This window comes from Arvicola amphibius, chromosome 3 (genome assembly GCF_903992535.2).
Source record: "Arvicola amphibius chromosome 3, mArvAmp1.2, whole genome shotgun sequence".
NCBI classification, from domain to species: domain Eukaryota; kingdom Metazoa; phylum Chordata; class Mammalia; order Rodentia; family Cricetidae; genus Arvicola; species Arvicola amphibius.
This window is the reverse complement of record NC_052049.1, coordinates 42,496,604-42,506,101: the sequence shown is the minus strand read 5'-3', so window position 1 is coordinate 42,506,101 and position 9,498 is coordinate 42,496,604.

Genomic DNA, 9,498 nt, shown 5'->3' with positions numbered 1-9,498 from the left:
GGCAACCAAATGGTCTCCATGGCAGCAGGTGCATGCTCAGTGGAAGAGTGCATATCTACCCGGCCCATGCAATCCTTTGAATACCTGCAGTGCTACTTGAGAAAACATTATGTGCTCTCCTCCCCACCACCTGCACTGTTCTAGAGTGTTCCTCCAAACTGCTAGGAAGCCAGAAACTGTCTTTCAGTGAGTATGGGTGTAAATATTTCTTCTGGATCTGTTCGTCTGGTCATCTGTTCCTTTGGGAAGTGCGTGACCAGAAGCATTTTGTGTTAGAGATCAACCCACCCATTGTGGCTGAAAGTGCTTCTGCCACTCAGTAGACAGTGGCAGGATGCCAGACAGCACACAGCCAGTGCTGAATATGAAATAGAATCCTCCCTTTATCTTTTGGTGTCATGCATTAGTTTTTTTTTCCCCCTTCCAATAACTGGTCAAGTAAAAAGCCTTCAAGATTATTGTTTCAATATTCTATGAAATATATTATTTGAAGACAAAAATCCAGAGAACATTTAACAGTATTCCAGGCTCTGTTAAATGCGGTTTCTATCAAGAAAAGCTTCTGTTGATGTTCCCCTAGTCCTTTATATATTATTCCAACAAACCAAAGGTTTCAGAAAATAAACATTTTGGCAAATTGGAGAAATGAAGCAGATAAATAGAACCTTTTGCAACTGTGACTTGAAAAATATTAATTGGCAATGAATAGAACAATTCAAAAGAATCATGAATTTTGATACTTGATATGGACATAAGCTAGCTCTGTAATATTGGCCTATCACTGACTTCTGGGGACCTTATTCTGCACATTAATAAATCTGAGAGACTTCGTCTAACTCAGAGCTGTCCAGTAAAGTTTTCTGTGGTGATGGAAATGTTGTCTCTGCACTGTTCAATGAGGACTGCAGCAGCCATATTTACTCATGAGAAACGTGATTACCACAACTAAGTAGCCAAGTTTTCAGTTTATACAATAGGTTCAGTGAGCATATGCATTATTTCAAGCCTTCTTTACCGGTCTTCATTCTCCTGGGGAGGCACAACTCATTTGCTCACCATTAAGACTGAAAAACCCAAGATATACTGTGCTTTTGTAACTTCTCTGTTGTTAAGAAATGGGAATGTTGAGTAAATTGGGAGCATGGGGACCATGGGAGAGTGTGGAAGGGAAGGGAGAGGAAGGGAGGGAAGTGGAGAAAAATATATAGCTCAATAAAAACAATTAAAAAAGAAATGGGGATGTAACCCAGGTTTACCCATTAGTATGCACCCACTTTGGACTTTAAGTAGAAGCTATTTATGCAAAATTAGAACCAGAAGAAAATATGCACTCCAGCTATAACTTCAGATTTGTAGGGCAATGATAGCAGTTCTTATGAGAAAGCTATGGGTCAGAGCTGCCGATGCTAAAAGTGAACTCTGTTTCCTTTTTCTTTGATGGAGTTGAGTCCTCTCTTAATCATCCTGTTATGTAAATGTGTCTGTGATCATCAGTACTATGGAAACCTTATTCAAGACTGTTTTTAAGCTGTTCCTTATCTTTTTAAGAACTGGAAAAATTACACTGGTATATTTTCTTTTTTTATTATTAGTTTAAAACAAAGTGGCTTACTTTGGCAGTTTGAGATACCTACCTGTTATGTGTTAAGGGGAGACATAATTTGATACAAAGTACAATGTAATATGTATATTTAGTCACTGCCAGTAAACAAAGGGAAGACAAGGTCAGAGTTTACAAGTGATGGTAATTTCATCTAGATCTTAAAAGCAAGGACAATTGTTCAAGTGCAAAAGTGGAAAACACAGCAATAGAAGAAAGTGCTTGTTCCAAGCCTCAGAGTTATAATAGAATTGTGATAGGTCACACTCGCCTAAAAAACAGAGTCCTGCTCATGAGGAAGACAGAAACATCAAACAGAAGATGCACTGGAGTTATGCTGCAGAGACTGGCTTTATTTTCTAGGTTACAGCATCCAGCAGGTGAGTAGCATCATCAAGGTTGACTTTGGGAGGCATATTGGAGTGCACAGTGTCTGATGACAGGGCTTGCTTAAAACATCCTTGTAATTGTCCTGGCACAGAGAGGGGGGGATACACAAAAAGTTTTAGAGAATCTTAAACCATGTGTTTTGAGCATTTTTCTTTGTTGTTTAAACAATTTTAAATGTATCCCTTTATGGCACCAACCGCTATGGGCTTGGAAGGTTCTTTTGCATTGGTATCCAGGACTGCAGACTCAAAAATGAGAATGAGAGAAACTGAAGCCTTCTGTGTCCCCCTGAAAAGAAACAGTTCAGACACAGAAAACTACTGAAGAGTCCTTTAAAACGTGACAAGGATGCTGAAGAGGTCCTTTACAGCTCATGATTCTGGCCAGGAGTAGGAAGTGAGGGAAGGACTCAGTTTTTCTTAAGGGGGCGGGCTGCAGATTGTTTGATCATGCTTCAATGAATATATGGTCAACAAAAATTGGACTTGATGGGTTTTTTGTTTGTTTGTTTGTTTTTGCGGGGGTGGGGCTGAAGAGTGTGAAGATGGACCTGGAAGAAATGAAGCAAGTATGATTGAAAGCAAGAGCATTGTACAAAATTCTCAATAATTAATAAAAATACTATGCTGGGAAAAGCAATTCTGATTATTCAGTTTGTTTTTGTTTACTTAATGAGAAGGACCATTGGAACTTCAGAAAATGCATCTAACTGAAATCAAATATTGCTGGCTCATTTCTGGTTAGAACTAACATTTACAGACGATTTCAGTCTTTCAAAGGACAAACATAGTACAAGGTGGACTCCTAGTAAATGAATGAGCTGATAAAATTACCGTACTTGCTTTTCTCTCCTCTTAGGTGCACCATAATTCCTTGAACTTCCCCCTTCCCCTGTTGTACCTTTATATGTATCTCAATTTCTTTTGCTCTGCTCGTCTTTCTCATGGGCAGCAGTTGACATCCATGTTTCTCTGCTTTCTTTCCTTCTTATCTGCTAATTTTCACTAACTCTTTTCACTAATTCACTCTTATGTGAATTAAATAACTGAAGAAGTTTATCTTGTCTCGCAACCATCCAAAAATAGAGATACTTTATCTATAATGATTTTCAATGTAAACCAATAGAGAAATATGAATTGACCAAATTAGGATTTCCTGGCATTGATCAATTATTTTTTGGCCGTCCAAAGAATAACCAGGAATGTATCATGAGCTAAGCTGAGATAATAACATACTAATGTCCACTTCAATGTCACAAACTTCTCCAAAGGGTAAGCAATCTTCATTCTTTGAGTTGTTCCTGAATCTAACACCTGCTTCAGCCAAGCTAATCTGAATTTTACTAGCATGAATATTTGTGAAGCAGTCTATATTTTTTAGAAAGAGGGTTATTTGTATTATCTTTCCGTTCTTCTGAGTCCAGTGAACAGTACTTTCATGAGAATCTTAAATAACTACAACATAGCCATCCCATCTTAGGCCTGTGTGATGTTAATTGAAACTTTGGCTCTCCTAACCTTTCTGCACTCTCTTCTGAGGTAGTCCTTGAGTTGTATGTGTTATAGAAAAAATCCGGACAAACCACATAGAACTGAAAAATTAAAAATTGATTAATCCATCAAACAATCAGAAAAAAGATTACGAGGAACCACACAGATAGCCAACGTAACCCTGAGCAAAAAGAACAATGAAGGAGGGATGACCATTTCATATTTCAAGATATATTAGAGAGCTATAGTAATAAAAACAGCATGAGAGTGGCACAAAGACAAACACTTTGACCAAGAGAACAACATAGAAAAACCAAACCTCAGTAGACGTCTGATATTTGACAATAGGGCCAAACACGTACAGTGGACAATAGATAGGACCTCCAACAAATGGTGATGGGGAAGGAATGTCCACACTCAGAAGTATGAGATTAGATTCTTATTTATTACCTTACCCAGACATTAGCTCCAACTGGATCCAAAACCTTAATATGAAATCCAAACCAAAACAAAACAAAAACAAAAAACAAAAATCCCAGGCAGCACCCTACAAGATACAGGGGTAGAAAAGGATTTTATGAATAAGGCTCCATTTACTCAAGAATTAAAGTTAACAATTAGCAAGTGGGTCCCCATAAAACTTAAAAGGTTTTGCACATCTTAAGAAACAATTGAGTAGAGGGGAAGGCCGGTTTAGGTGTCCTCTCTGCTGTTGCTTATTGTCTTGGCTGGGGCCATCCTTGTGTATTCCTGGGAATTTTCCTAATTTTCCCTTAAATAGCTTCCTCAATTAAAATATCGCTTTCCTTTGTCTCCCTTTCTGTATCCAGTTGCCTCATGTTCTCCTAATCCCTCCCCTTCTCCCTTTTCACTATCCTTCCCCCACCAACTTCTAATTTTCTCAGGAGATCTTATCTGTTTCTCCTTCCTTGGGGGATCCATGAATGTCTCTCTTTGGGTTCTCCTTGTTGCCTAGTTTCTCTTGAATCGTGGATAAATCCTTTGATTTATGTCTAATATCCATAATATCCACTTATGAGTGAGTATATACCATGTTTGTCTATCTGGGTCTGGATTACCTCACTCAGGGTGTTGTTTTTTTTTCTAGTTCTATCCATTTGCATGCAATTTCAAGTGTTGTTATTTTTTTACCTCTGAGTAGTACTGCATTGTGTAAATGTAACACATTTTCTTTATCCATTCTTCAGTTGGGGGCCACCTAGGTTGTTTCCAGGTTCTGGCTATTACAAATAATGATGCTATGAACACAGCTGTGCAACTATCCTTGTGGTATGAGTGAGCATCCTTTGGGTATATGCCCAAAGTGGTATTGCTGGGTCTTGAGGTAGATTTATTCCCAATATTCTGAGAAACTGCCACACTGATTTCCAAAGTGGCTGTACAAGTTTGCACTCCCACCCAGAATGGAGGAATGTTCCCCCTACTCTGCATCCTCTCCAGCATTAGCTGTCATTGGTGTTTTTGATCTTAGCCATTCTGACAGATGTAAGATAGTATCTCAGTGTCATTTTAATTTGCATTTCCCTGATGGCTAATGATGTTGAGCAATTTCTTAAGTATCTTTTGGCCATTTGATTTTCTTCTGTTGAGAATTCTCTGTTTAGATCTGTACAGCACTTTTTGATTGAATTACTTGGTAATTTGATATCTAGTTTCTTGAGTTCTTTATATTTTTTGGAGATCAGTTCTCTATCTGATGTAGGGTTAGGGAAGATATTTTTCCATTCTGTAGGCTGCTGCTTTGTCTTAGTGACTATATCCTTTGCCTTACAGAAACTTTCAGTTTCAGGGGGTCTCATTTATTAATTGTTATTCTCACAGTTTGTGCTGTTGGTGTTACATTTAGGAAGCGGTCTCCCGTGTCCATGTGTTCAACCCAGAAGTTGTCAGCGAGGCATAGAGCTTGCATCACTAATCCCACGATTCACTTAAAACAAGCTACAGTTGAAACACTTAATAAGCTTTATTTCAAACCAGCCTTGCTTTGAGATCACCGGATACAATTTCTCTAAGTAGTTGCTCCCTGGATTAGTCAATTTCAGGATAGAGATCAGATCACTTTAGATTTCATTCATACACAAACCGGCTGTAGAGGTCAAACTTGGGAATTGAGTACAAATATCACGTGTTGCGTAGCCTGCAGTCAGTGTTTCTTTGATTGGAATGAGACCTTCGTGTTTTGACGCTAAAATGTCAATAAACACAATCAAAGAAATAACATTCTTCTTAATTTCAGTAGCCCAACATGGCATTTTAAAGCACAGTGGGCAATGCTCCTAGAGTTTAATAGATGTGGCTGAGCAGATGGAGCATAAAAAAGACAAGCTGTGTTCCAGTTTATTTTCAAAGCGGTAATGTTTTCTTGAGAACCAGTCATCCTGTTGGACTTCTAAAAACACCAGCAAATCAGAAATGCAGCGGAGGGTGCCGGTATTAAGGTTTATTGTGAAACATTCCAAGGAAAGTGACTTGTTTAAAACGACGACACTTCTTTCAGAACTACTAATTTAGCTAATCAGGGCCATAATGGCTTTGGGAGGTAAATTATGCTCCAATAAGCTTCTTATGTCACTCCAATCCTGTAAATGGCTCCCAACAGGTCTACACTGACGATACAATTCCAATGGTAATGTTTTGGTATTTTCTGTGATCCAAAGGTATGATGTCAGAAGAAGAGAAAGCAAACGTCTTGGACTAAGCTAATGTGTATCGAATGATATATAAGCAAAAGACCTCAGAGAGTCAGTTCAGTTCTAAAGTCAGATAGCAAACACATGAGTCCCCTTGAGTGCCCTTTTGCCACCAACTGCCAGGGGAGTAAGGAATCTTTGCTTAGCTTCTAGCACAAACCCTAGGCAGTCTCTTTTGTGTATTTAATATTTAAAGTATATATTTAACATTTTGAAAGTAGGGGTAGCATCCGGAAAGAAGAAACTAAATCACTGAGTACTGCTGGAAATGGGGGTGGGGCGGGGCTATAGGAAACAGATCACCCAATCAGGAGGTCTTCACAATCCTAGCTTCTCCTTTCACCACATCTTATAGAGGGCACCAAGAATTTATGTCTCATTGCCTCATCTTCTACCCATGGTTACCATTTCTACAGAAGAGGTGGATCTAAAGCAAGTACCCTTTCAGTTTTATTCAAACGTATGATGCGAAGACTTCTGCTTTCAGACATAGACAAGTAACAAGGGTAAATGTGATTTTCTACCTTAAACAGACAACACTGACAAAATGTATGAGACAATTGTTTTCAGCATCAATCCACAGGCAGCTTAGAAGAGTGAATTCAAGAGGAGAAAACCAGTGGAGTGGCCTTACCATTCCACAAGCTCACTACCTAGAAGGAGCATTCAGCCTAACGTAAAAGGCTAGGGATAAAGAGGGAGAGGCAGAACCACGAAAACCAGAAATTATTCACCACCCTCCTCTTCAGAAGAGCGAAATATGGAATAGAAAATTCAAAATATTCAGTTGATGAAATAAAACATAACCGAAATAAAAATTTCCACATTAACATCTTAAATTGTAGAAGAAAGAATTTCACAACAAAACAAAAGCAAAAATCAAGTCAATGCATCAGGAAGCTGATGCTAGGATAAAACACCAAAATAAGATGTAAAGGTAATCTGCAAAGCTCAGGAAATAACAAATCAAAATTCACATTTGCAAAACTAAAAGGATAAATCTGAAACTAAGTTATTTTGATATATCCACATACACACCTACACCAAGGTTGTGTTGGCATTCACAGAGCATAACATCATATAATAATATAATTGTAAACAAAGTAGATATTAAATTTTTAAAAAAGTTGACATCAAATGATCAAGAAGTCATTTTTTATGTAAGTTGTTAATTTTAAGGCAAAAATGCATCAATTTTAGATATCAGTATAGAAAGTGAAAGTCACCTTCTATAAAGAAAATAATAGCAGGTTGTTCGACATTTTCTTCAGCAAATAATTAACAGTGTTCTAAAAAGAGAGATTCCCAAAACTCAGGCCAATTTGTTTCTTATTTGTTTTGTAAATAAGCAAGCAGCTTCTGAGACCATCATATTAGGACTTTATATCAGTGGAAACTAGAAAGACTATACATAAGGTGACACCGATATACCATATGTCAAAGTTTTAAAGATTTTTGTCTGAGTTTATATGTGGTGTGTGTGTGTGTGTGTGTGTGTGTGTGTGTGTGTGTGTGTAAAGCCAACAGTTGCAGAGTAAAACATCTTCTCCATTCCTACCCTGATGAATATATTTCTTAACAATCTGAAAATTTTTATTTAAACTTAGAGTTTTTCAATAACTTGGAATTTCAAGGAAATCATGAGTGGGAGGCCAGAACTATAGGACTCAGGAGTTTGTTAATATTTCACATCATAGATGGCCTCTTTGACATATATCAAATGTGTTACTCTATGATGCAAGCTCTGTATATACTTGTCCTGTAAGCTAGGATGACTCTTATATCTAGACACCTTTTCAAGGGTAGACTTGGGGATGGCACCTGTGTCAGTTCTTGAAACTGGGTCAAGGTTGTTTGGCAGCTGTGGTCTCAGGCAAAGTGTGCAGAAAAGAGGCAGAAGCAGAACGTCCCTTCAGGCTTCTCTCTAGTGTAAAAGACAGGAGCCTGGTACCATTAAAAGTACTTACAAACTCATGGACTATAGGAACTATGAGTTCAGGGTTAGACTGCAATGTAATATATAGTAAAAATGCTTGGTGGCCATTGTTGTACCTACTTAAATATAGAATTTACATTGGATAATTGAGAGAATTACAATTACAGAATAGGTTATAAGTCTTATAAACCCTGTATTAGAAATATTACATAACTAATATTAGTGATGGGAAGTAAAAACTGAGTATATGCAAGCATAATCATTTTCCCATATTCAAAATCAAGAGGTCAATTATCCTTCCTAACACTGACTCATGCGGCTGAAAGTAAATCATAATTACATACTTTCAATGTTGTTCCTTGACTGTGTTTCTTACGCAGTCAAAATTATATATTAAAATTAAAACCATATATTTAATTATGGTGTTTCAATGTATGCCTGTATTCCAAGTATCTTGGAAATTGAAGCAAGAAGGTTGCTTGATCAAGGTAAGAGCAAATTTGGGCTATAAAGGGATTTCTAGTCCAAGCTGAAAAAGGGTGTGAGAGAGAGACCCCATCTCAAAAAAAGAAATACTTTGGGGCAGGGGAGACATCTCTTTGGTGAAGGCACTAAGTCGCTAAGCCTGATAACCTTTAGTTTGATCCCTAGGATCCACCTAGTGGGAGGAGAGAGCTGACTCCTGCAAGTCGTCCTCTGACCTCCGCATGTGCATCATGGAATATGCATCCCCACATATACACACAAACATACAAACAATTAATGTGACATATTTCAGTCTGCCTAAATCCTTCCTTTTCCCTTGTGTTTCCTCTACTGGATGCAGATATTAAATTTAGTATTCTGTGTATTCTGTCTACCTTCCTCTATCTCTCCTGAGCAAATCTCCTATTCAGGATCTCTGTGATAATTTCTCCTATATTCGTTCAGTTATCTATAAGTCTTCATCAAGAGGTTTGTGAGATAATGACTGGCTTATATACTCATCTGTAATTGTTTTTATTAACTTCTTAATATTTCTTTTCATTGTAGTATAGTGAGCACACATGAAATTTAAAACAACAGTAAAGTCATTGTTTTATCTGGAGAGGCTTGCAAACCACTTTCGCAGACTGTTTTTGGTGAGGAAGGTGTTAGCAGAGGCAGAAGACAGAGGAAAACGAAGGATGCTAATGAGGGAAAGAGGAATGAGATTATTGACATAATTGTCAAGAGTTGCTATCAGGTCAAAGACTAGGCTAGAGTCCAATTGCTACTCACTGGACTGGACAATTTAAGCATTCCTGCTTAGAATATCAATGAAGATTCAAAGATTGAGGTCAAAGTATTGCCTGCTGATACTTATGATTAACTGACTGTCTTGCTTGAGAA